This window comes from Papio anubis, chromosome 9 (genome assembly GCF_008728515.1).
Source record: "Papio anubis isolate 15944 chromosome 9, Panubis1.0, whole genome shotgun sequence".
NCBI classification, from domain to species: Eukaryota; Metazoa; Chordata; class Mammalia; order Primates; family Cercopithecidae; genus Papio; species Papio anubis.
The window spans coordinates 97,917,714-97,942,749 of record NC_044984.1 but is presented as its reverse complement, the minus strand read 5'-3'; the positions used below and the strand labels follow the sequence as shown (position 1 = coordinate 97,942,749).

Genomic DNA, 25,036 nt, shown 5'->3' with positions numbered 1-25,036 from the left:
TTTGGACAGCAGGTTTATAATTTGGTGGTGAGGTTCAATCTCCAGTTCAGTAGGTAGTGCTTAAGAGTAAGAGCTTGCTTGCCCTTGGGTAGCCCCAGGATGAGTGGAGACACCCACCCTGGGGGTGGGGTGGGGGGAGTTCCTGTTGAGATGCACTGAGGTCTCAGGGGTATACCGGCTCCTCATCCTGGTTAGACAGGAATGTGATCTACTTTCCTATCATGCCCCTGTTGCAGGGCTTGTGACCTTTAGTATATATAGACATTTTGTGTTAGTCTGTTCTTGCACGGCTATAAAGAAATATCTGAGACTGGGTAATTTATAAGAAATGAGGTTTAATTTGTTCACAGTTCTGCAGGCTGTACAGGAAGCATAGAGGCATCTGCTTCTGGAGAGGCCTCAGAAAGCTTCCACTCATGGCAGAAGGCAAAAGGGAAGATGCACATCACATGGCCAGAATAGGAGCAACAGTGTGAGAGAGGGAGGTGCCACACACCTACAAACGGACAGATCTCACAAGAACTCACTCACTATCATGAGGACAGAACCAAGCAGATGGTGCTAAACCATTCATGAGAAATCCACCCTTATGATCCAGTCACCTCCCACCAGGTTCCATCTCCAATACTGGGGATTACAATTCAACATGAGATTTGAGTTGGGACTAATACACAAACTATATCACTGTCCTTTGGTTCCTGAATGCTGTTCAACAGAGTTCTGCAAAATATCCTTCTGGAAGTTACCATTGAAATAGCCTCAAGGCAGAGCCTCTTTTTCTAATCCAGAGCAAGACAACTCTGTGGCTTGTCTGCCGTCTGTTGCTGATATGCTGCTCTATGTAGGAAGTGGGAGATGAGCCTCTTTCTTCGTGCAAGTCTGAGCAGCAATGAGCTCACTTTCAGTGTGGGTGCAGTCACCATGTAAAAACATTAAGCAGACTGTCTCCATGTGTGGCTGCACCAGCCCTCAGTGGGGAAAGACTCTGCTGTGTTCCCAACAGTGATTGTGGGGAGCAGAAGATAACCTCCTCTCTATTTCCATTCCCAGACGCTGGTGTCATCCCCTTCAGAGATGAGCACTGCAACTGTGTTTCTTTTGTTCCAAGGGGCATTTTGGCAGGCTGTGTTGCCCCATCCCCTGGGGTGACTTGTGCCAATGGCTTGATCTCTAGGAATCCCACAGCTCCTTACGTACCTGCTGGTCCTCTGTGGTTGCCAAAGTCAGAGTATATTCTGGGATATACTTGTGGGGGTTGTGGTGATATGGTGACAGAAGGGCTGAGGTTCCCTGAGCAGGGCAGTGACCCACCATGGATGCACAATCAGTATGGCCCCTGCTGTCTCAGTGTGGGTCTGAGGGGAGTGTGAGCACACCTGCCCAAGCTGGTCACTTGGTGCTCTATCCCCAGGAAGATTGAAAATTGCCACTGACAGCATTGCCTAGGGCTGCAAGGGCAAAGGGGCTCCCTGGCATTTTGGCTGTCAGCGGTTTGTCACAGGGGTGAGGGGAGTGGAGAAGCACCCCTACCTACCTTTTCCATGGTATTCCAAGTTCCTTGGGGGTCAATCTCTGCCTGACTCTTGCTGCTTTCCCTTTCTGTGCCCCAGCTTCGTTCCATGTGCTCTCCAGCAGGTCCTGGATGTCTTCCCTCAGTTTTTCATGTGGATCATGACCTGCTGGAGGATGATAGCTTTGTGGAGCAGAGGTGAGTCATCCCAATAGCCTCAGCTGAAGCTAGTCTAGATTACCTAACAGTCAGTGGATTCCCAGCTGCAAGAGTGAGCTGAGACAGCAGAATGCCTAGGCCAACCCTAGCTGAACTCAAATGTCTGAGCAAGAAATACCTATTTTTGTATCACAAAGAAATTTGGAAATATATTTGTTATGCAGTGAAAACTTACTGATACATAAAATCTGGAAATTTCATTTCTGTTCTACCCCTTAAATGCTAGGTTTGTTTATTGTGCAACTGGGACCACCAAAACAATTCTAGATCTTGTCTAGGGTAGACAAATGATCAATTGGCTGTAGCATATCATAGTAACTGACAAGGGAACCAGAGGACATCTGGGATTGGTCCAGGATACACATTCCTGTGCTAGACCAGAACCAGATTGACCTTGAGGCAGGAGTCCTGGAGATGCACTTACAGACGATTCACTGCTTTGCTGGACACAAGTACCCATGAAGACTTACTTGTTCAGGGAACCTGAAGAGCATAGAGATAACACATCAGTAGCACAGACTTGGTACACTAGAAGCCAGGGATTGACTGCTGACTCTTAAAAGAAACTCTCCAGATAGCTTATTCATCAAGCGAATCCAAATCATTTGTTCATTAAAGTAAGGGATCTCACTGCATTGGCAGATTTTAAGTAGCTTCACAGAAGGGAAGGTGTTGTGTCAGAGGCAATGGTTATAACATTTTAGGGGTCCGGTTAATGTGAGTCTTTCAATGTAGGGACCAAAATGACACAGACACACTCTGATGTATAATGGTGTGGGACTGATGATGCACATAGGGAGGTGAGGTTTGGAAGGGAGTCTGAAAAGTAAGCAGTTATTTCATAAGCTCCACTGAGAATTCTGAGGAAGGGCCTATCCCTTTGATGTGGGCTTGCTGAGTCATCTCTTATTTGGATAAATGGATTTTCAGAAAGCTCCTGAAACAAACAAAGCAGGGTTTGGATTTTCATCTTCTTGGCAAGAAGTTTCTGAAATGGTAAAATCATGTTGGTGCTGAGTGTGGATAGTAGGATCATGTTGCTGGAGGCAGTAAGCCATGCTGAGGTAAGGATTTCTGTTCTCTACGGTCAGCAAAACCTATGTTCTTCCTGTATGGACTGGGACATTGCATGACTTCTCTGCATGGCCCCCTTTCACTGGTAGAATGAGGATAATGATAATTCATTTGGCAAAGTGTTGCTGTCAAGACTGAAGGAAACAGAGCAGGGGATGTGCTAATACAACGGCAGGTATACAGGAAATGATGAATTGATCAGAGTTATTCCCAGATTCCAACTGCCAGATACTTACACAACTTCAGCAGAAGTTCTGAGGTATAAGATTTTGGTTATTCTAACCACTAGAATGAGAAAGGGAAGAAAATACAACAGCCCCAACATGGAAAAGACACTCCAGCATCAGTAATTGAGTTTGAAATGTGTGAGACCCCTGGAAAGTGTAAAAAGGTGGAAATTATAATGATGCATTTATAGCTCTATGGAAAGGAACTTTTACAATAATAAATTGATTTTGCCAGTCCTGACTCAGAAATCCTCCTTCAGCAGAACATGTAATCATTACTTGCTCTCAAGCCCACAGAAGGAATGCAGCTGTACTGACCTGCCTTGGACTTCTGACCACCACACTGTAAAGTAATAAATTTGTGTAAGGCACAGATTTGTGGTCATTTGTTTCAGCAGTAATAGGAAACAAAACAAGAGGAGGCATAATACTTTTTTAAAAGGGAAAGGGGTCTTGAGATCAAAACATTTGAAAAGTCCCAGATCATCTAGTGTACTATTATCAGCAGAGAGGAGGGAAACAGGGTAGTGAGACAACAAAAGCCACACCTGGAGCCAGGTGGCAATGGTGCCTAGGACCTCATCTTCCATTTTTGTAAAGGGTATGAGTGTGGTTCTTTGTCTTTTTGTTTGTTGTTTGCTTTAAGCAATGCAGCCCTGGAATGGACTGAATGTTTGTGTCCTACCCAAATTCATATGTTGAAATCCTAACCCTCAATGGGATGGTATTAGGAGGTGGGGTCTTTGGGAGGTGATTAGGTCATGAGGGTGAAGCCTTTATTGATGAGATTGCACCCTTATAAGAAAAGGCCTCAGAGAGTCAGCCTGCTCTCCTTCTGTTTATGTGAGTTTACAATGATAAGTTGGATGTCTGCAACCAAAAGACTGCCCTTACCAGAACCTGATCATGTTGACACCCTGATCTTGGACTTCCAGCCTCTAGAACTGTAAGAAAGAAATGTTTGTTATTTAAGCTACCCAGTTGATGGTAGTTTGCTATGGTAACCCAAACTAACTAAGGCAAACCCTTTCTTCAAACTGGGAGGAAGCCTAATGTACAAAATCCACAAAGTTGGGGCTTGCTCTGGTTCAAGTGAGAATGTCAGGAGCTCCTGCCCCCTCTCCACAACCACTGAAGAGGCTCCTTGGAGCACAGGGTGAAGACCCCCGCCTTGAGGTCTTAAGTCACATTAGCATTGTAGTGCCTAATAATGCACCCTGGGGGAGAGAGGATTCCAGAGTGATCAAGCAGGGAGATCTGCTGGGATAGGGCCTGATCCCATGAGGTAAAAGTCTCAATGAAAATGAAGTGAATAAATCAAGAAGTATTTCAGGTAACAAGTCAGCCAGATTTGATGTGGATTGAATGATGTGAGTGAGGGAGAAGGATGACTCCCAGTGACCCCTAGATATGCTATTGCAGATGAAATATGTGGGAACAATGACAGCAACTAACATTTATTGAGATGGCACCATATGCTGTGTACTTTGCAGGCATGAGATCTTGTTGAATCCTCAAAGTGACTATGAGGCATGCCCTCTTTCACCCTCATAAAGATGAGTCATGGACTTTGCGTATGACTAGCAAATAGCTGAGCCAGATTCCAACATGGGGAGTCACACTCCAGGGCCTGTATTCAACCATTGCTTGTCCCGTTGGTGACTGACCACTGAAAGAGATAGTGACTGTTTCTTCACTACTTTGGGCTCAGTAGGCCACTTTGAGAATTTAATGAAAGCTATGTATCCTTGTACCAGTAAAATATACACAGAAACTTATACATGACTTTTGCTTATGGTTTCAAAGAGTTCTGAAGTGAACCCAGGGATCCTTACAAGTGCATTATCCCCAGATTAAGAACTAGTACTTTTGGATACATTTTATTAGCCTTATTTAATAGATGAAGACACGGAGTCTTGCTAATAGGTGGCCCATGTGTGCTCCACTTGGCTAGCAAGCTGATCTTGCATCCACTGTCTCTGTGCCCCATGTGTGCCCCACTTGGCTAGTAAGCATCAGAGCCTGATCTTGCATCCACTGTCTCTGGCTTGAAGCCTCATTTCCCTTCCTTTCCTCCAAGCTGCTTTTCCCTGAAGGTAATAGGTTCTGTTCCACCTGCATTTAGAAATCCAGAATTGTAATCTTTGCTCTGCCACTAATTTGCTTGTGACTTTGGACAAAGCAGTCAACCTTGTAGTTTCTCATCTATAAAATGGGGACATTTAATGACCAGTATACTTAACTCATAGGGTTTGAGAAGTTATAAGGGGCTTTTATTATTTACATAAATTTACAGTCTAGCCTGCAGATAAAGTCTAATTTTCTATAAATTACTGCAATACGTTCAGGAAATTATCTAAAAACTTCAATTGATTTGAAATGTTTTGAGGCATTTTTCCCCCTAGTGCTTTAACCGTCTTGAGGCAGTGGTACCATCCAAGTAATCCAGCAACTTTGAAGTATTCAGAGATGATCATGGGAATAATAACCAATAACAATTACACTTGCTGTAAGGATGTAACATGAAGCTGAGGATCATTCATTCCATTCGCTCATTTGCTTATTTATAGTTCATTTATTTAACGGATAATCTTGGGCATCAATGATGTGCCAAGCATCATGGTATGTGGTGGTAATGCCGACAGTGAACAACAATCACAGATGTCCATTCACCAGTGAAGGGAGAATATGGATACCTAGTGTCACACACCTGCTTACTCTTCCATTCCCACCTAACCAGCTTTTGTTACACTTCTCATGTTGAGGTGCTCAGGGATGTCATAGGGCTTTTGAGTCTGCTGTTTTCTGCTGTTTTCTCTGCCTTAAACACTCTCTTTGGTGCTCTGTCAGGGTCCCTGAGGCTACCCTTAGCTGAATGATTTGCTAGAACTCACAGGACTCAGAAAAGCTGTAATACTCATGGTGGAAGTTCCTTATAGTAAAAGGATACAGATTCAAACCAGAAAAGGGAAAAAACGCTTGGGGCAAAGTCCGGGAAAAACAGGCCCAAGTTTCTAGGTGTCCTCCTCCAGTGGCATCACATGAGCACACTTCATTCTTCCAGCAATAGTGTGTGACTGCCTGAGTAAAGTGCTACCAACCAGGAATCTCCCCTGAGTGAGTGTCCAGAATTTTTAATTGGGGGCCAGTTGCATTGGCATGTAGTACCTCGGGATTGATGTTGGCTACTCAGACTTCAACCTCCTAGAGCAAGAGCAGGCATTCACCATGAATCACACTGTTAACATAAACTATGTCATCAAACTGGTACCGGGTTGCCCAAGGCTTTGGGCATAGAGACACACTCTTATCAGGCAGGACATCCCAAAGCCTCAGAGTTCATCTCCCAGGGTCATTCCTGAAGACAGACCTTTCCTGAAAATGTGCAGGGTTTGAACAACCCAGGTCTGCTGAGTTAACCTTTGCCTGCACAGGCCTCCAGCTCATTGTTTACTTCCTTGGGGATGTCGTCCCTAACTAGGCCAAGATTTTCTAATTTGACTTCTCATAGGGCTCCGTATATAACATTTGTTACAGTATCAGCTTTGAAACTGCACATGTTATTATTTGTTTAACATCAGTCTCTCTCACTAAATTCTCTCCCTAATATAGGTAGGGTCTGTTTTTGATTACTGTGTACCTCCCACACCTGTCAAGGGTCTGGGCCTAGCCCAGAGTAGGGATAATAGGGACTGAGTATATGTATTTTTGAATGAGTAAATAAACAAAAACCTGAAACAATTAGAACTTGCTGTAGATCCTATGAAGGAAATAAACAGAATACAGTGCTAGAGAATGATATGTGGGGTACATGAGAAGACGATATTAAATTAAATCATTGGAGAAGCCCTTTTGCAAAGGAGATCTGAGAGATGAGGAGGAAGTAGACACACACAGAGCCAGGTCAAAATATTTAGGAAGAGGGAAGAGCAAGCACAAAGGCCTGGACAGGCTGGATCCATTCTGGGAGCAGAGAGGACATTAAGTTTCCTGGAGTACCGTGAATGAAGGGGACAGTGAGTTAAAACAGAAGTGGGAGAAGTCTTTTAGTTCACAAGAAGGACTTGGGATTTCATTCTATGTGCAATGGGAAGCTAGGTTTTAATGAAGGAAGTGATGTCAATTGATGTATATTTTTAAACGTTTTCTTTAGTTGCTATGCAAATAATAGATTGGAAGGGTCAAGAATGGAATCAGGAATGGGCCAGTCAGGAGAATTTGGTAACAGTCTAGCAAGTGATGACCAGTCTAGCAAGAGATGGCATGGGATGGACTAGGGGGCTGGCAGTGGAAATGGAGAGTAGAGGAATCATCTAAAGCATATTTTGGAGTCAGAACTCACCATCTGATGGAGGAATAGCGAAAAAACAGAGGAATTCTATAGCTCAATGTGTGTATCCTTGGAGTAAATGTGTCAGATGTTGAAGTCCAGCAAGTCCAATTTAACATTTTCAGTCATTTTCTAATGTTGAAATGAAATTGGCAGACAGTTCAGAATGAATTCTTAAAGAAGACAAAAGGTTATGTTAGGCTTTTTGGTTTTGAGTCACTTCCAGCTTAGTGCTTTAGCAATCTTAATTTGGGTTCCTCAAGGAGTAGCTTGGGGAAATTCTTGGTTTTGGAGGTGGTCCTAGGAAACATGGGTAGGGAAATGGGGAAAGGGAGATGGGATGGGAAGTGTCCATCATTAAGCAGTTTAGTGTGTTGGGTATCTGGGGCTGGGTCCTACCAGGGAACCCAGTTGTCCGGGAATCTCAGCCCAGGGTTGGGGGGCTAGGGCATGTATACCTCAACTCTAGTCCAACACTGCTTGAAGGATACTCCTGGGGGCTTTTGTTCCTCAGCACATCACCATGTCATGTGGCCCAGGCAGAGTAGGCTCTGGTGACCAGAGGAGACCTCCAGGCAAATATGTGCAGATGTTGGCAACTGGGAGTGGTAAGTCCCGTATGGTGTGACCTGGACAACAATATCTGCTATGCAGTGGAAATAACATCAGCAGTTAATCAAATGCTCTGTAAACACAATGTACTGTGGGTTTCTCTCAAAGGATTAGATAATTGCACATGTGAATACTCATAAATTAATTTCTGAGCTTTTTTGAGTTAAAAATGCTTTTGGACATATTTTCTGTGGTTTCTAAACCTTGTGTCCTCTAATGAGCTCAAACTTTCTTCCTATTATTTTATTTTTCTCCTTGCATGGTTCTGGATGAATTCAAATAGTTTCTTGGAATTGGAGACTGTTTCATTTACTCTTGGACACTATACTAGTTTCCTAGGACTGTTGGAAAGATTACCAAAAATCTAGTGGCTTAAAGGAAAGAAAATTTATTATTTCACAGTTCTGGAGGCTATTCAGAAGTCAAGGTGTTGGCAGGGCCACACTCCCTCCTCCCTCCAAAGGCTCTGTGGGAGGATCCTTCCTTGCCTCTTCCAGGCTTTTTTTTTTTTTTTTTTTTTTTAATTTTCTGCATAACTACAATCTCTGCATCCATCTTTAGATGGCCTTCTCCTCTTCTCCCTCTGTCTCTTCTCTGTGTGTCTCTTCTAAGGACACTTACCATTGGACTGAGGACCCATCTGGTCAATCAAGGATGGTCTCATCTTAAGATCTTTAACTTAATTACAGTTGCAAAGATGCTTTGTCCAAATAAGGTCACATTCATAGGCTCTGGGGATTAGAACAGTGACATGCCTGTTTGGGGGATGCTATTCAACCCATACAGAACCTGTGAAGATTGTTAGTTTGAACCCTCTGACATTCACGTGGGCCAACAGTACTCATCTAAGTGTAGCTAATGAACATTTTTAAAGACCGATTTGCATGATCTCTCCATAACCAAGTTAATTCTACTAGATTGCTCCCTTTCTGTCCTTCCTCAGAACGATTGCTCCAAAAAATAGGTTGGCACTTTACAAACAGAAGCAGCAGCCTCTGAGAAAGTAACACTCAAAGCCAACTTCCTGAAGAATTATTTTGCTGACATGGTTTCCTGAGTTCTTGCCTTGATATTCCTTATGACTAAGCCCTGATTTTCAGTCTATGAGATTTCAGTGTCAAGTGATGCACCATGAGAAGTTCATGGCGTGGCAGAAATAACAAAATAATAACATTAGGTGTCATCTTTGAGTGCTTATACTGGTCCAGACAATAAGAAATCAAGGAAGGTATGAATACCTCCATTTTCAGATGAAGAGCAAAACTCAGAGAGGTCATGTCACTTTGACATAGGAATTTTAATGTGTGACAGTCAGGCTTTGAACCCAGGGCTGGGTGACTCCAAAGCTTGTGCTCTTCCCATTATTACATGCTGTATCTGAGGGCAATACAGGAAACTCTGTCAGAGTATGTCTTTTATTGATGGTAGCAGATCCTGCTGGTACTCCATCCACATCCCTGGGTCTTGCCACATCAGCGTGGGGTACTGACTTCCAACTGCTCTATCTGTGTCTTTTTACGCTGTAGCCAAGCTGATAAGGGCTGCTCTCCTGCACACAGGACAGGTGAGAAGTGTGGAAGTGGAGAGGGGTGGGGTGGCAGGTGGGGGTGAGGTGGAGGGAAGGAGAGAGGATTAACCACACTCCCCTAGTAGTTCTCAAACAACGACTGGTGAGAGTTGATGTATGAACACCTTCGCTCTCTGGTGGTATAATTCTGAAATGCATGTTCTACACCAGGGCTTCTTAAGCCTCCATGTGCATACAAACACTTGGGGTTTTGTTCAAAATTCTGATTTGGTAGGTCTAGGGTGGGACCTAAGCTTTGATGTTTCTAACCACATCTCGGGGATGCCCATACTGCTAGTCTGCTTTGTATCAGAGCTACTCAAAGTGTGGTCCTTGGACCAGCAGCATTGGCAGGCTGTGGGGGCTTGGCGAAAATGTCAATTCCTGGGCTTCACTACAGACTTACTGATATGGTTTGACTGTGTCCCCACCCAAATCTCATCTTGAATTTCCACATGTTGTAGGAGACCCAGTGGGAGGTAATTGAATCATGGGGGCAGGTCTTTCCCGTACTGTTCTCGTGATAGTGAATAAGTCTCACGAGATCTGACGGTTTTATAAAGAGGAGTTCCCCTGCACAAGCTCCCTCTCTTTGCCTGCTGCCACTCATGTTAGGACGTGACTTTCTCCTCCTTGCCTTCCACCATGATTGTGAGGCCTCCCCCGCTACATGAAACTGTAAGTAAGTCCATTAAACCTCTTTTATCCCCCCAGTCTCGGGTATGTCTTTATTAGCAACATGAAAACAGACTAATACACCTACTGAGTCAGGATCTCTGAGGGTGGGACCCAGGAACCCGTGCTTTAACAAGCTGCCCAGGTGATTCTGATGCCCATGCAAATTTGAGAAGCTCTACCCTGCTATTTTCCAGAGATTCCCTGCAGGGTGAAGCCTACCATGGCAGGGGGCTTGAAAAACACCCTGTTTTGCCTACCTGCCTTTCCCAGCCTCACTTCCTAGATCCCCTAAGGATATTTCACATTACCTCCCTGATATGGTTTGGCTCTGTGTCCCCACCCACATCTCATATCAAATTGTAATTCCCTGTGTTGGAGATGGGGCCTGCTGGGAGGTGATTGGACCATTGGGATGGTTTCTAATGATTTAGTAGCATCCCCCTAGTACTGTCTTGCGATAGAGTTCTCAGGAGATCTGGTTGTTTGAAAGCGTGTAGCACCTTTCCCTTCTCTCTCTCTCTCTTTCTTGCTGGACATGTGAAAATATGCCTGTTTCCCCTTCACCTTTTGCCATACTTTTAAGTTTTCTGGGGTCTCCTCAGAAGCAGAAGCCTGTACAGCCCACAGAACCATAAGCTGATTAAACCTCTTTTTTTTTTTTTAAATAAATTACCCAGTCTCAGATAGTTCTTTATAGCAGTGTGAAAACAGACTAATGCACTCCCAAATGGACTATTTGCCCTTAAACCCTCGTCTCAGGGTTGGCTTCTGGAGAACTCAAACTGGGAGAGCAGTTTATTCGTTTGCATAATTATTGGTCTTTAGCGTGTTTAAGCTTCGCTTAGATGCTTTTAGCTGACTAGCACAAACCTTTTATTTTGAACTCTTGGGCTACAAGCTGGACATCATCCTCTTTCTCCCCACCACCTGGTTTTCAGTTTTTCCCCTTTCCTTTCCACGCTACTTTTATGTTTATATTGGCCAAATGTCATTTATATCTGGGGTAGGAAAAACATAGTGCCCTGATTTTGTTAACATAGTTTTTTGGAACCCACCATGCCCATTTGTTTATGGATTGTCTATAGCTGCTTTGGAGTTCTATCCACAGAAGTGAGTCTTTAGGAGAGATCACATGGCCTGCAAAGTCAAAACTTTCCTCTCTGGTTCTTTATAGGAAGGTTTGCTGATCCATGACCTATATAAAAATAGGTGAGTTGCTTTAACCCAGGTCTCAGCCCTCCTGCCACCCCACCTGGGCTAGTCTGTTCCTGAGACTTCCCTCTGAGAGATTTGCTGGTTTCCTCCTTCCTCAAACTGCTGCAAAGGAAAGAGTAGTGGGTAAGCTGTTGGGATACTTGGACTGAGTCCTGGGTCTGTCCCTTTCTACCTGGAGGATCTTGGGAAAGTGACTTCCCTAGAACTCCCCTGTCTCCTCTGGTAAAATGAAGATCAGCATTGTCCAAACTTCACTGATCATAGGAACCATCTGGGCACTTACTAAAAACAGATTCCCAGGCTCTGCTTCTGAACACAGTGAGCAGGTGGGGCTGGGGTGGGGACTGGGATGCTGCACATGTGCCAAGCACCAGGGAAATTTAGGAAACTGACTCAAACAATTTCCAACAAACTTTGGATGCTAAAATACTATGGTCTTATAAATAACACTAATGAAATTGTTTTTCTCCTGTGGACATAAAATTTTATTCATAAACATTTTTATGAATAAAATATGCTTGACAATGTTGCTGGTGAAGAAGGTTGAGATTTGATGGTCTCTTTGAAACTTTCAGGAGGAGGATGGGAAAAATCTTTTCTGGAAGTTGGAATGCTTCCTTGTAGACTGTGTGGCTCAGAGAAGCTGTTTCCATATTTTAAGGGCTGCAGTACTATTAGGACCATCTCCAGGGGAGGACGGAAAACTAAGTGAGCCTGAGAGTCCTATGCCTTCTTATATTAGTACTTCTCCAAACCTTAATTTTTGCTGTTAGAAAGAGAAAAGGTAGGATTCGACCAGTGACTCTCAACCAGGGGTGATTTTTGCTCCCCAGGGGATATTTGGCAATGTCTGGAGACTTTTGGTTTTCAAACTGAGAGGAGGAATGCTACCGGCATCTAGTGGATGGAGGCTACAGATGCTGCTCAGCACTCTACAATGCACAGGACAGTCCCTGCAACAAAGAATTACTCAGCTCCTGATATAGTCAGGCTTTGTGTCCCCATCCAAATCTCATCTTGAATTATGATCCCCAGGTGTTAAGGGAGACACCTGGTGGGAAGGGATTGGATCATGGGGGCGATTTCTTCAATGCTGTTCTCATGATAGTGAGTGAGTTCTCACAAGATCTGATGATTTTATAAGGCAATTTTCCCTGCTCTTGCTTGTTCTCTGTTGCCTGTTGCCACATAAGAAATGCCTCTTCCCCTTCCGCCATGAGTGTAAGTTTCCTGAGGCCTCCCCAGCCATGCGGAACTGTGAGTCAGTGAAACCTCTTTTCTTTATAAATTACCCAGTCTTGGGTATGTGTTTATAGCAGTGTGAAAATGGACTAATAACAGCCCCCAAATCAATAGGGCCAAGGTTGAGAAACTCTGGATTAGACCCATGTGCTCACCAGCAACACTTGTGAGTCTGTAAGTGGACCCAGTATTTGTACCAAATGCCCAGTATTTCTGCCTCAAGCATTGTCTCTAGGGTGAAGATGTCCCAAATTTCATTTGATCTCCATAGAGATATCTCCTTTTCACCATTCCCTTGTAGCAAGTACTAACTTCTCTTGTGACACCAATCAAATTTTACAGGAATTAATTATTTGTCTTTTGTTCCTATCAATTATGGCTTCCTAAAGTCAGTATTGATGAAAATTCCTTTTTGTGGTTTTTTATAAGTAGATCTGATAGCATACCAAGTTTATTCTCAGACAGGCTTAAAGGGAAAACTCAAGATAAGGAGTTTCAATGCTCCCTGACTAAAATGGGAAATAAAGCCTCTTATATCAGAGTGAGGTTACAGAGCAAAGCTGGAGAGGTTACAGATAGTGAGTCAGTCTTCATATCACCAGTGTTCACGCTACAATTTAAATGAGCAAACCGAATTTCCTACAGCATGTCACCTGACAAGTGTAAGTTCTTATAACAAACACAGAGTGAGTAAATGCAATTTCTCATAACAAAATGCAAACAAGCAAACCTCAAGGTCAAGGTTCATTCCATAAGAGATCACAATAAACAGTTTAAGTTTTAAAAAAAAAAAAAGGTCAGCATATCACAGGAGCGTTTCTTGCAAATAAATGAGCCAGGGCTCAAATTCATGATGCCTGGATAAAAAAGTCTATATAAATCTCACTTGAAGGAATCATCACCCTAACTAGACTAAGGTGATTCTCCTCCTCTTCCTCCTTCTACTTCTTTTCTTTTTCTCTTCTACTTCTTGTCATCTTATTATTTTATTATTATTATTATTGTTATTATTTTGAGACAGAGTGTTGCTCTGTCACCCAGGCTGGAGTGTAGTAGCAAGATCTTGGCTCACTGCAACCTTCACCTCCTGGGTTCAAGCGATTCTCCTGCCTCAGCCTCCCAAGTAGCTGGGACTACAGGTGCACGTCACCACATCTGGCTAATTTTTGTGTTTTTAGTAGAGATGCGGTTTCGCCATGTTGGCCAGGCTGGTCTTGAATTCCTGACCTCAAGTGATCCATCTGTCTTGGCCTCCCAAAGTGCTGGGATTACAGGCATGAGTCACCAAGCCTGACCTTTATTATTTTTTGAGAGACAGGGTCTTGCTCTATCACTCAGTCTGGAGTGCTGTGGCATGATTATGGCTCACTGCAGCCTTGAACTCCTAGCCTCAAGCAGTTCTACTGTCTCAGCCTTCCAAAGCACTAGGATTATAGATGTGAGCCACCATGCCCAACCATATTCTTATTCTTTTAACTATATCTAAAAAAAAAAAGTTATAAATATCTATAGAAAATGTTGAGAAAGACGAGTAATAGACACTTGCCTGCCTAAATACTAAAATATATTATAGAGCCATGACAACTAAGATATATGGTATTGAAATCAGAATCAACAATTCCTGAAATAGATTCTTCACTTATGATCAAGAAAGAAAAAAAAGTGGAGAAACAAGCAAGGGATTGATTTCTGAATACTTAGAAGAGAAGTTATTCAGGAAAAAGTGAAGCTATAACAGCTAACATCATACCGTAATAAAAATAAGTTCTTAGGTATTCTATTTTAAATAAAAAATAACATTATAAGTGATAGAACAAATTGTACATAAATATGTAACTGATTCTAGACAGTGGATTTCTAAGAATAAAAAAAGTGAAAGAAAACTGTAGGTAGTCATTGTAAATATAATTAAGGGCAAAAATTGAAACAACATTGCTTGCAACAGATATAACAAGGGCTAATATCCATAATATGTAAATTAATAAGACATTAATAAGAAAGCAACAACATCCTAATAGAAATATGAGGCAAGATACATATAATTTACAAATATAGTACCATGTTATTTGATACATATGATGTTTTCTGAAAAACATACAAAAGGCTAACTTTATTAGCTATCAAATAAATAGAAATAATAATGAGACAATTTTTCAACTATAAAATTTTGGGCAAAGTTTTAAAGATAATTATGATTTTAGCAAAGGTGTAATAAATGTATGTGCTTGCACTTGGCATAAAATGTAAATTGTAACTACCTTTTTGGAATCCAATTCATCAGCAGAGGCTTGAATGAAGAATCTCAATGAAATGAGGAAAATTTGACCCAGTTGTTAATTATGCAAACATGTTTATTTCAAGTTTAGTCCTAATAGCAAAAAAGAGAAGGGTAAATGTTAAAAATATGGAAATGATGAAATATACGAACAGTATATTAGGATGATGGAATACTCTACAAATATTGAAAGAGTATTTAATGAGCTTTGAGATAGTTTTAACAGAAAAAGTTACCACTCAAAACTTAGGGCCCCATGACTTTGAGTATAGTTTTATTCTGAATTAAGTGAATATATTCTTTTTGTGTGTTTATTTGAAAGTAGATGAAGAGATGTAGGCACAACTGAAATAAAAGGAAATTCTTTAAAATATTAATATTGTATTATTAATGGATGAGATTATAGGTGATTTGAAACTTCTTTTTTATACTTTTTGTTATGTTTGTTACTAGCAAATATTTATCATATTTATATATAATAAAAGGAGTAGTTTCAAAAAGAAAACTCTGATATCTTAGAGCCATGGCATTACTAGAATATAATTTCTGACAGGGAACTTTACCATTTTTGAGACAGAAAAACTGAGACTCAAAGAGTGTGGTTGCAGCCTAAAGTAAAACAGGCTGCCAGCAGCATATGAGAAATAGCTTTAAAACAAAGAAAGGAATAGGCAAAAGTGCTTGTTAGGGCCTCATCAGCCGTCTGAACGAACAGCGGCTGACAACTCCAAGAGTCTGTAATTTGTATGAATGTCATTTGTATAGATGTCTTGAAGATTGGTATATCAAATGATCTATTGGGTAGTAATTTAAAAAAAAATGACTGCCATTGTGAGTGAAAAGCTGGGTTTTAACATTGATCTACCATGTTCAGAAAATCCACTTAAGCACTACCTTTTTAAAAACACCACTTTTAACTTATCAATTGTTTGATAGGTTTTAACTGACAAATTTCTTCTTCCCTACCCCCTCCCTTCATCCTCTCTTCCTTTCTTCCTCTCTGCCTTTCTTCAGTAACATATAAGGAAAGTCATCTATCTGTCAGGCACCGTACTGGAAACAATGGACTCTAGAATGACAGATACATGAAAGCGATCTGCACACATACACACAAACTAGTGCATGTAAAGCTGGTGAAATCTGAACAAACTCTGTGGGTTGCATTCACGTCAGTTTCCTGGTTTTGATCATGTACTGTAGTGATGTAAGCTGCTACCATTGCAGAAGTCTGAGACATGCATGGGACTTCCTTGCACATTTTAAAATAAAACTTCTAATGAATCTACAATTGTTTAAAAATAAAAAGTTGAGGAAAAAAATAACAAACCAAAACAACCCAACCTAATAAGTACTGTAAAAGATGTATACACAATGTGATAGAAATAGAGAAGGAAGAACTAACTCTCTGAGACCTTATAGGTCTTCATAGAATAAAAAATGAAAACACATAAAGGGTTGGAAGCTCATAAAGTCTGAACAGTGACACTTAATATCATAGATACTTTAGAATTGGAGGTGTTTTTGAAGTTCAGCAGGAGTTGGAAAATCAAGTTTATGGATGAATGGACAGGTCCATAGAGGTGAGGTTACCTGAAGTGAGACTAGTTCGGGTCATGACATTTTCCAGGTGTTGTGGCAAGAAGTGACTTTGTCATGAAAACTCAGATTTTTTTCTTGGGCTTTTGGATCCTCAGAAGTCCAAGCTAGTTCTCCACACTGTTCCAAGAGGCATGTTCACAGAACGCCCACCACGAGGTGGCAGTAGAACATAAGCTATCCCCATCAAAATTATACCGAGGACGTGTGGTTTGAGATGTTCATTTCCACACATCTTTGATTGTATACCGTAATCAGGATTGTTATGCTCTTATGTTATGTTCATTATAAAATATGCCCCAAATCTAAATATTAAAAGTTGATGCAAAGATGAAGTAAGCAATTCACATGTGATGTCTTCATTCTATCAATAGCTACTATCTTAAGGCAGAATATGTACTTATTCTGTTCATAGTTAATAATTAAAGAGAGTGGATGTATGTCCTTATTTCAAATGGTCTTTTTCATAATTTTACCTTTTCGAGCTCTATTTATGTCAAGTTTCATTAGATGGTCATTGTTTTTATCTTAATCGTGGCTGATTAGTACTTGGAGGAGTGGCATTTAATATAATTAGTTTGAATTATATTCAATTGCTATCTGTTAAATATAAGAACTGAGCAAATATTGACAGTTTCATGTAGTTTAACCTGTACCTGCCTTATTTGCATTATCCTCAGTCTACATTTTCTTTGGCAGAATTCTTTTTTAAACACTTGTCCATTTTGGAAGAACTGATTAACATTATGTTAATTAGATAGCAAAGGGCTGTTTAAGCGAAGGACTGCGGCAGCTCCACGGTGGGGAGCTCTTGCTCCTCACTCAGGATTCCTCACTTACCTGATGTGACCACAGGCCCCTGACGCAGCCTCCATGCCAGAGCCCATTGTCAATTCAGATTAGTAAAACCTTATTTTTTTCATCATACTTTCAAGTAAAAATACATATAAGCTGTGCGAACAAGATTTTGCTTGCAATGCGGTGGATTATCTTGCTGTCCAACTTGCTCATTTTACAAATGAAGAAATGGGCCACAAGAAGCCTGTTACCTTAGTTTCACACAACACTGAGCCATGTTGCACCACATGACACCACACCAGCACGCTCCATTGTATACTCAAGGTGGGATGGGGAGAGAGTTTTAAAAAAATCCCAGTCTTGGATTGTCTATTAGAGACCTGTGTTGTCACAGTGTGCAAATCTTATTTCATTGTCTCCAGAATTCTGGAAACCTTCAGTTCCACACTAAAATTGGAGAATTTGGAATGTGGTACCTTTTACAATTCCTGCCTTGGAAGAACTTTGTGCTTAAGGAAAAGCCTCCAGTATTCTTTCAGCCCCTGAAGCAGATCACATATCTTTCCCCCGTCTAGGTTATAAACTTCTTGAAGGCAATAACCATGTCTAATTTGTTTTTCTATTCCCTCAGTGGTTGGTTCAATGCCTGGCACACAGAAGGTAGTTTAATAAAATGTTTACTGAGTTGGATGGAATTTCCATGTAAGACATTTAAATTCAGGCAATCACAACCTGCATTGAAGATTGTATTTGTATAGGTATAGTAGGACACTATTGAGGGCTTTTCTGAGTATAGTTCTCAGCTTGGTCCAATAGGACTTTCTACAATAATGGAAATGTTCTGTATCTGAGCTGTTCAATGCATTAGCTGCTAGCCACAAATGTCTGCTGAGTCCTTGAAATATGGCTAGTGAGACGGAGAAATTTAATCTTTATGTAGTTTAAATGTAAATAGCCATTATGTACCCAGGGACTACCTCATTAGACATGGGAAGGAAACATATTGTTTCCTTTGACCCTACTGAGTTTTTGAATGGGGACCCTGTAACAAAAGACAGATGAACAAAAGAAAAGCATATATACATACATTTATTTAATATAAGTTTTGTATGACACTGGAGCCTTCATAAGGAAATGAAGACCCAAAGAAGTGGTTAAATCTGAGTGTTTTTATGCCAGGTTTGATGAAGACTGGAGAGTCATAGAAGAATGTGATTGGATAAAGGTACAAGCTAAGGGTAATAGACTGGAGGAAACTTAGCAAGGCTTGTTCATCATCTCTGTGTCCCTGTGTCTTTGGAGACAAAGACGTTCCTTTTCTCTGGGTATAAGGAGGGTACTTCTCAGGTGAGGGTTTTATACCCTACATTAGGGGAAGGTCAGAAAATCTTGCCTTCACCTGCTCTTTCTTAAATTCCTTCAGCTTAAAACATTTTATATGCCAAGGTGCCATATTTTGGGAGAGCATGTCCTAACCCTTGTCATTCAGTTGGAAAATCTAGATGATAAAGTATTAAGTTTTAGTGTCTTCAAGCTTCAACATCTTTCTTTTTTTTTTTTTATACAACATCTTTCATCAAAACACCTGACCCTTTTTGTAACTCCTCACCATCAGGTGACTGAAGTTCTATTTTTCCCCATTTTTCTGTGCCTTTTAAGATTTCCAGGAAATATTCTTTTGGCTAAGTGTTTATTTTGCTCAAGCTGTCATCCAAGCAACAAAATTACACACAACATAAAAGCAGCCACAAAAGGAGTGATAATTAAAAAACAGAATTGATCCTATCATCCCCTTAGGGAAGATGTGCCCTGGATGCTTTCAGAGGGAACATCGACAGGACCATTTGTCCAGACACTCGAGCTCAATGAGACAATATTGGTTCTTCCATAAGGACAAATCTGTAACCTCATTTACAAAAAATCTATATAATTTACTTTGCCACTTAAAGAAGTTAGTATTGAATCTTTACATGCCGAGTTTCCGAGATTCAATTCCTTGGCTATGTGGTCACCAGTTTAACTCCTACCCATTCTTCAGTGCTTGGCGTCATCCCCACCTCCTCAAGGCGACTTCCCTGACTTCCCTGACTTCCCTCACTAATCAGATCTCCCTAGGATACTTTCTCTCAGTGTTTGAACTTCTCCCAGTGTTATCATGAAGGCAAAATAATGCACAACAACCACCCACTTAATGTCTGAAATATAGAAAGTGCTCAACAAATATTAGTTGTCTCTATTCATAAACTAGAGGCATCCTGTACAGATGGAGAGTCTGAACCATAGTGAAGTTCATTAAATTGAGCTTTGGGATTAAGACTCAAGGCCAAGTCATACAGGGAGGAAATAATTCCAGGGTCATGAGCTGTCCAAGGTGGGTACTGTGAGTGGTCTGAATGTGGAATATAGAATGATGCAGCAGAAGTGGTTCAGGACTGAGTCTGGGAAACAGAAGAGAGTGCTATGGGTACATTATCATCCAGAGCTACCTGAGTGGCAATTTAAGGGACCAGTGGAGGATCATTGGACCAATTTCTTTATTGCTGAGCAGGATAACAATTAAACTATCAATGCATTTGTTCTGTTACATTTTAGTCTTTGCCATACACTTATTAACTCTTACAAGTTTGGAAGAATATTTTATTGCACATTTTATTAAGTTGTATATTTTCCTTCTTAAATGGTTTTTTCCCCTTATTTTCTCCCACCATCTATCTTGCCGTTCTTAGATATTCTGAAGTGAGCAAATAAATAGTTGCATATGCAACACTTCACATCTTTGTTTATGCTCTTCTACATATACAATTATATTTAAATGTTTTTTATATTTATGTTTACAAAAATTGGTTATATTATATACATTTATTTGCAACTTGCTTTTATACATCATGTATACCCAACATCTGCTTCAATTGCTCATAAAAAACCTGGAATGTATGCTAGAGTTGGTATTTACTCTTATTCCCAATTTAAAACAAACTCATTTTCTATTTCTGAAAGAATGGTAGATAAGATATCCTGAATTACCTGCCAGTGAAATCCTCACATTCAGAATTTTAAAAATCCTAAGATGTGCTAATGAGCTGGTAGGAAGGAAAAAAATCCAAAGAGGTAACCAAATTACTAACGACACTTTCAATTTGAGGCTTCTTGCTGAAGTACCAGCTAAGTTGAGTTTTTATTTTCATGGTCTCTTAGGGACTGGAGAAATTGGGGAAAAAAACTGGATTCCATTCAAAGTGGGAAGTGTAAGGAGAGACCTCAGGTAACACTGGGAACCGAAAGTCCTGCACAGGCTGAGTGCGTTGAGGTAAACTAAAAATAAAGCTGCCCACCCCTCCTAGCAGGGAGCAGAAAGAAAAACTGCCTGCCTTGAAAGTTGGTACTAGATAAAGTGGGGAAAAAAATCAATAGATGGATTTAATAGTGAAAAGAGAATCAATGAATTGAAAAATAGGTCTGAAGAAAGTATTCAGAATGAAGCACAAAGAGATAAAGCAATACAAATACTTAAGAAAGGTTAAGAGACACATAAGATAGACTGAGATGGTTTAATATTTGGTATTGTAGAATAAGAGAAGTGAGATATGAGGGAGAGGGAATGTTTGAGGAAATAATGGCTAAGTATTTTCCAGGACTGATGAAAAGCATCAGGCTTCATATTTAGGGATCCAATCCATCCCAATCAGGGTGAATGAAAAGAAATACACCACCTGGAAACGTCATAGTCAAATTCTAGAATGCCTGAAGAAATAGAGTGTCTTAAAAGCAGCCAGAGAAAAATAGACCATTTATCTACAAAAGAATGGCAATTGTAACAGAACTGACTTCTGAGCAGCAATGATGAAAGTCAGAAGACTGTGGAAGTTTGTGAATGTACGGAGAAAGTAACTGTCAACTTAGAATTACCCGGCAAAAAATCTTTTAATAGTTTAAGTAAAATAAAGACATGTTTAGGAATAATAAAAACAGAGGAGTTTTGCTACCAACAGACTCTTATTAAAACTCTAGGCTGGGCACGGTGGCTCACACCTGTAATCCCAGCAGTTTGGGAGGCTGAGGTGGGTGGATCACAAGATCAGGAGATTGAGACCATCCTGGCTAACACAGTGAAACCCCATCTCTACTAAAAAAAATACAAAAACAAAATTAGCCAGGCGTGGTGGTGGGTGCCTGTAGTTCCAGCTACTTGGGAGACTGAGGTGTGAGAATGGTGTGAACCTGGGAGGCGGAGCTTGCAGTGAGCTGAGATTACGCCACTGCACTCCAGCCTGGGCAACAGAGCAAGATTCTGTCTCAAAAAAAAAAAAAAAAAAAAAAAATTCTAAAAGCATGTACTTGAGGCATAATAAAGATGTTCTCAGATGGAAGGTTCTTAGATGAAAGATGGACTGATTAGTAAGAACGTTGTAAATATACATGTAAATCTAAAACAAGCATAAATTGTATAAAACATTTATGGTGATAAGCTAAGACATAATTAAATACATCACACAACAATAGCAGGGGCATTGGAAGCGGGTGATTGGATTAAGGTGTTTTAAGCTTTTTTTTTTTTTTTTGAGACAGGCTCCCATTTTGTTACCCATGCTGGAGTGCAGTGGTGTGATCATGGCTCACTGCAGCCTAAAACTCCTGGGCTCAAGTGATCCTTTCACCTCACCCTTCCAAGTAGCTGGGACCACAGGCATGCACCACCATGTCTGGCTAATTTTATTAAAGATTTTTGTAGAGATGGGGGCCTCCCTGTGTTGCCCAGGCTGGTCTCAAACTCCTGGGCTCAAGCAATCCTTCCGCCTTGTCTTCCCAGAGTGCTGGGATTACAAGCGTGAATCACCATGCCTACCTGGCCTAAGACTTTTGCATTGTGTAAGAAGAGAATAAATAGTCATGAGTTGCTTAATGGTGGGAATACATTCTGAGAACTGCATCTTTTTCTCTGGCCTCTTCTCCAGTTATGCATTCCTGTTCCAGTTCCAACAACTCCTCGTCAGTCAATTCCTTAGGAGCCACCCCTAGGAACTCCTCAATGTCATCCTATTCACATCCGGGTTAAAGTTCTTTGTCATCTCAACCACAGCCTGGTTGTTTTTACAACCTCCTCATCCTTGGCAAATCCTTTTTAATTGTGGGCAAACCTCTTGAGTGTCTTCTTCCAGATACCATTCATACGTTCCTTGGTGACATCACCCCAAGCCCAAGCAAGGTTCTTGATGCAAGATTCTGGTCGTAGATGTTGTAATTCTTCCAGAGTTGCATCCGTGTCTTCTCAGTGTCTTTCTCAGCTGCAGCAATAGTGCAGGCAAAGGTCCTCCTCAGGAGGTACACCTTAGAAGTGGCTACAACTCCTTGATACATTGGTTGAATCAAAGAGGTGGTATTTGGAGGGAGAAACACTGCTTTGATGAAGATCACCAATAAAAGGAGGATGTGCAGGAGCATCATCAACAATAAGCAAAATCTTGAAGGGGATGTAATTCTCCAAACAATACTTCTCCATCTCTCTGGTATAGCAATTCAGGAGGGCTTCTTGGAAGGGGAGCTAGATTATCTATGACTTCTTATTGTTCCTGTACTACGCTGGTCATGTGCACTTATTGATATGCTTGAAGGCTCTGGAGTTTCCACTGTGCCAGATCACAAATGGTTTCAGTCTGTAACCTGCAGCATTGCTCCCAAGCAAGACTTCTGTCTTTAAAAGCCTTGAAACCTGTATCGATATGGACTCCTTATGGATAAAGTCCTTCTAGACATCTGTTTTCAGAATACAGAGGTTTCATTTGTACTGGAGACTTGCTATGGCAAGTAATTTTGCTCCACATTCAGCTTATCTAGAATTTCCAAGAATTCTTCAGCTGCCTTCACATCAGCACTCACAGATGCACCACTCATGTTCATACTATATAATGAATAATGATTCTTGAAATGTTTAAACCACCCAGAGCTAGTAGTAAATGCAACACTATAGTCAGGTCCAGCCTATTCTTTCAACATCCCAAGATGACTTTTTCTTTGACTGCTATTGTCATGGTGCTGACAGGAATATGCTTCTGTATCTGCTCCTTAATCCAGGTCCTTAGAAGTTTCTCCATATCCGATGTACGCCTGTCTCAAATTTTTGTTAGTCTCATTGCCTTCAATGAAGCAGATCCTTTAACGGCTTCTGAGACTTTGTTCGTGTTCTTCAAGATTATAGCTGCGGTGAAATGGGCCATGCCTGACTGGTGAGCTGTGGTGAAATGGGCCATGCCTGACTGGTGAGCTGTGGTGAAATGGGCCATGCCTGACTGGTGAGCTGTGGTGAAATGGGCCATGCCTGACTGGTGAGCTGTGGGTGAAATGCCGCCTGACTGGTGAGCTGTGGTGAATGGGCCAGCCTGACTGGTGAGCTGTGGTGAAATGGGCCATGCCTGACTGGTGAGCTGTGGTGAAATGGGCCTTGCCTGACTGGTGAGCTGTGGTGGAATGGGCCATGCCTGACTGGTGAGCAGTAACCATCACTGATTTTCCACCTTCATAGTTCTTCATCACTTTAAATTTTGTTTCGAAGTCAATAACTTGATGTGGCCTCTTACTGGCAACATAAACCATGGCTTTTGTACAATTAGGGGCCATAATGAAAAAAAAAAACGTAAGATTAAATCAAGCACAAGATAAAGTAATGTAATCAAGAGACATGGTAAACATGAGATGTACGAGGCTTCTGCCAGCATACTGTTTCACAGTAAACTTTTCTTTGTAAATACAAGAGTACACTTTAAAATAATGACACAAACATAGCATAGCAAATAAACAAGAAAAAGTCATTTATTAACATGACCAAGTATTATGTACTGTATATAATTTTATGTGCTATGCTTTTATACAACTGGCAGCACAGTAGGTGTCTTTACATCAGCATCATTACAAATTCATGAATAATGAGTTGCACTATGACATTAGGATGGCTATGACATCACTAGATGACAGGACATTTTCAGTTCCATTGAAACTTTATGGGACCACTTTCATATATGCATCCTACCATTGACTAAAATGTCATTATGGGGAGCATAACTACATGTGATTAATTTGAGATGATGACAACTTAAATGGGAATTCTGTAATTTATATGGAAATCTTTAAAATAATAGAAATAGTGATTGTAACTTCTAAATCAGTAGAAGAGAAAGGAGAATAAAGAAAAAAAAATTAGCCGGGTGCGGTGGCTCACGCTTGTGGTCCTAGCACTTTGGGAGGCTGAGGCAGGTGAATTGCCTGAGCTCAGGAGTTTGAGACCAGCCTGGGCAACATGGTGAAACCCTGTCTCTACTAAAATACAAAAAATTAGCCAGGCATGGCAGCGTGCACCTATAATCCCAGCTACTCGGGAGGCTGAGATAGGAGAATTGCTTGAACTGGGAGGTGGAGGTTGCAGTGAGCCAAGATCATTCCACTGCACTCTAGCCTGGGCAACAGAGCAGGACTTCATCTAAAAAACAAAACAAAACAAAACAAAAAACAAACAAACAAGAAAAAACAAGAAAAAACAAAAAAGTTCATTCAATTCAGAGGAAGGCAAGAAGGAAGGCAAAACTAAACACAAAATGTGAGACAAATACAGAGTATAAAATAAACTGATAGAAGAAAACGTAAATATAGCAGAAGAAAACGCAAATATAGCTGTCATTGCAGAAAATTAAGTGGTAAATGTTCC

At 41.0% G+C, this 25,036-nt stretch overlaps 1 long non-coding RNA gene across 1 annotated transcript; it reads right to left on the bottom strand.

Annotated features, from left to right (window-relative positions):
• Positions 1-7,512: 7,512 nt before the first annotated feature.
• On the bottom strand, positions 7,513-15,350 carry LOC108581101. Its single transcript, XR_002515823.1, has 3 exons — positions 14,933-15,350; positions 7,819-8,006; positions 7,513-7,533 (listed from the first exon to the last, which is right to left on the bottom strand). It is a non-coding gene; the product is annotated as an uncharacterized LOC108581101 (long non-coding RNA).
• Positions 15,351-25,036: the final 9,686 nt, after the last annotated feature.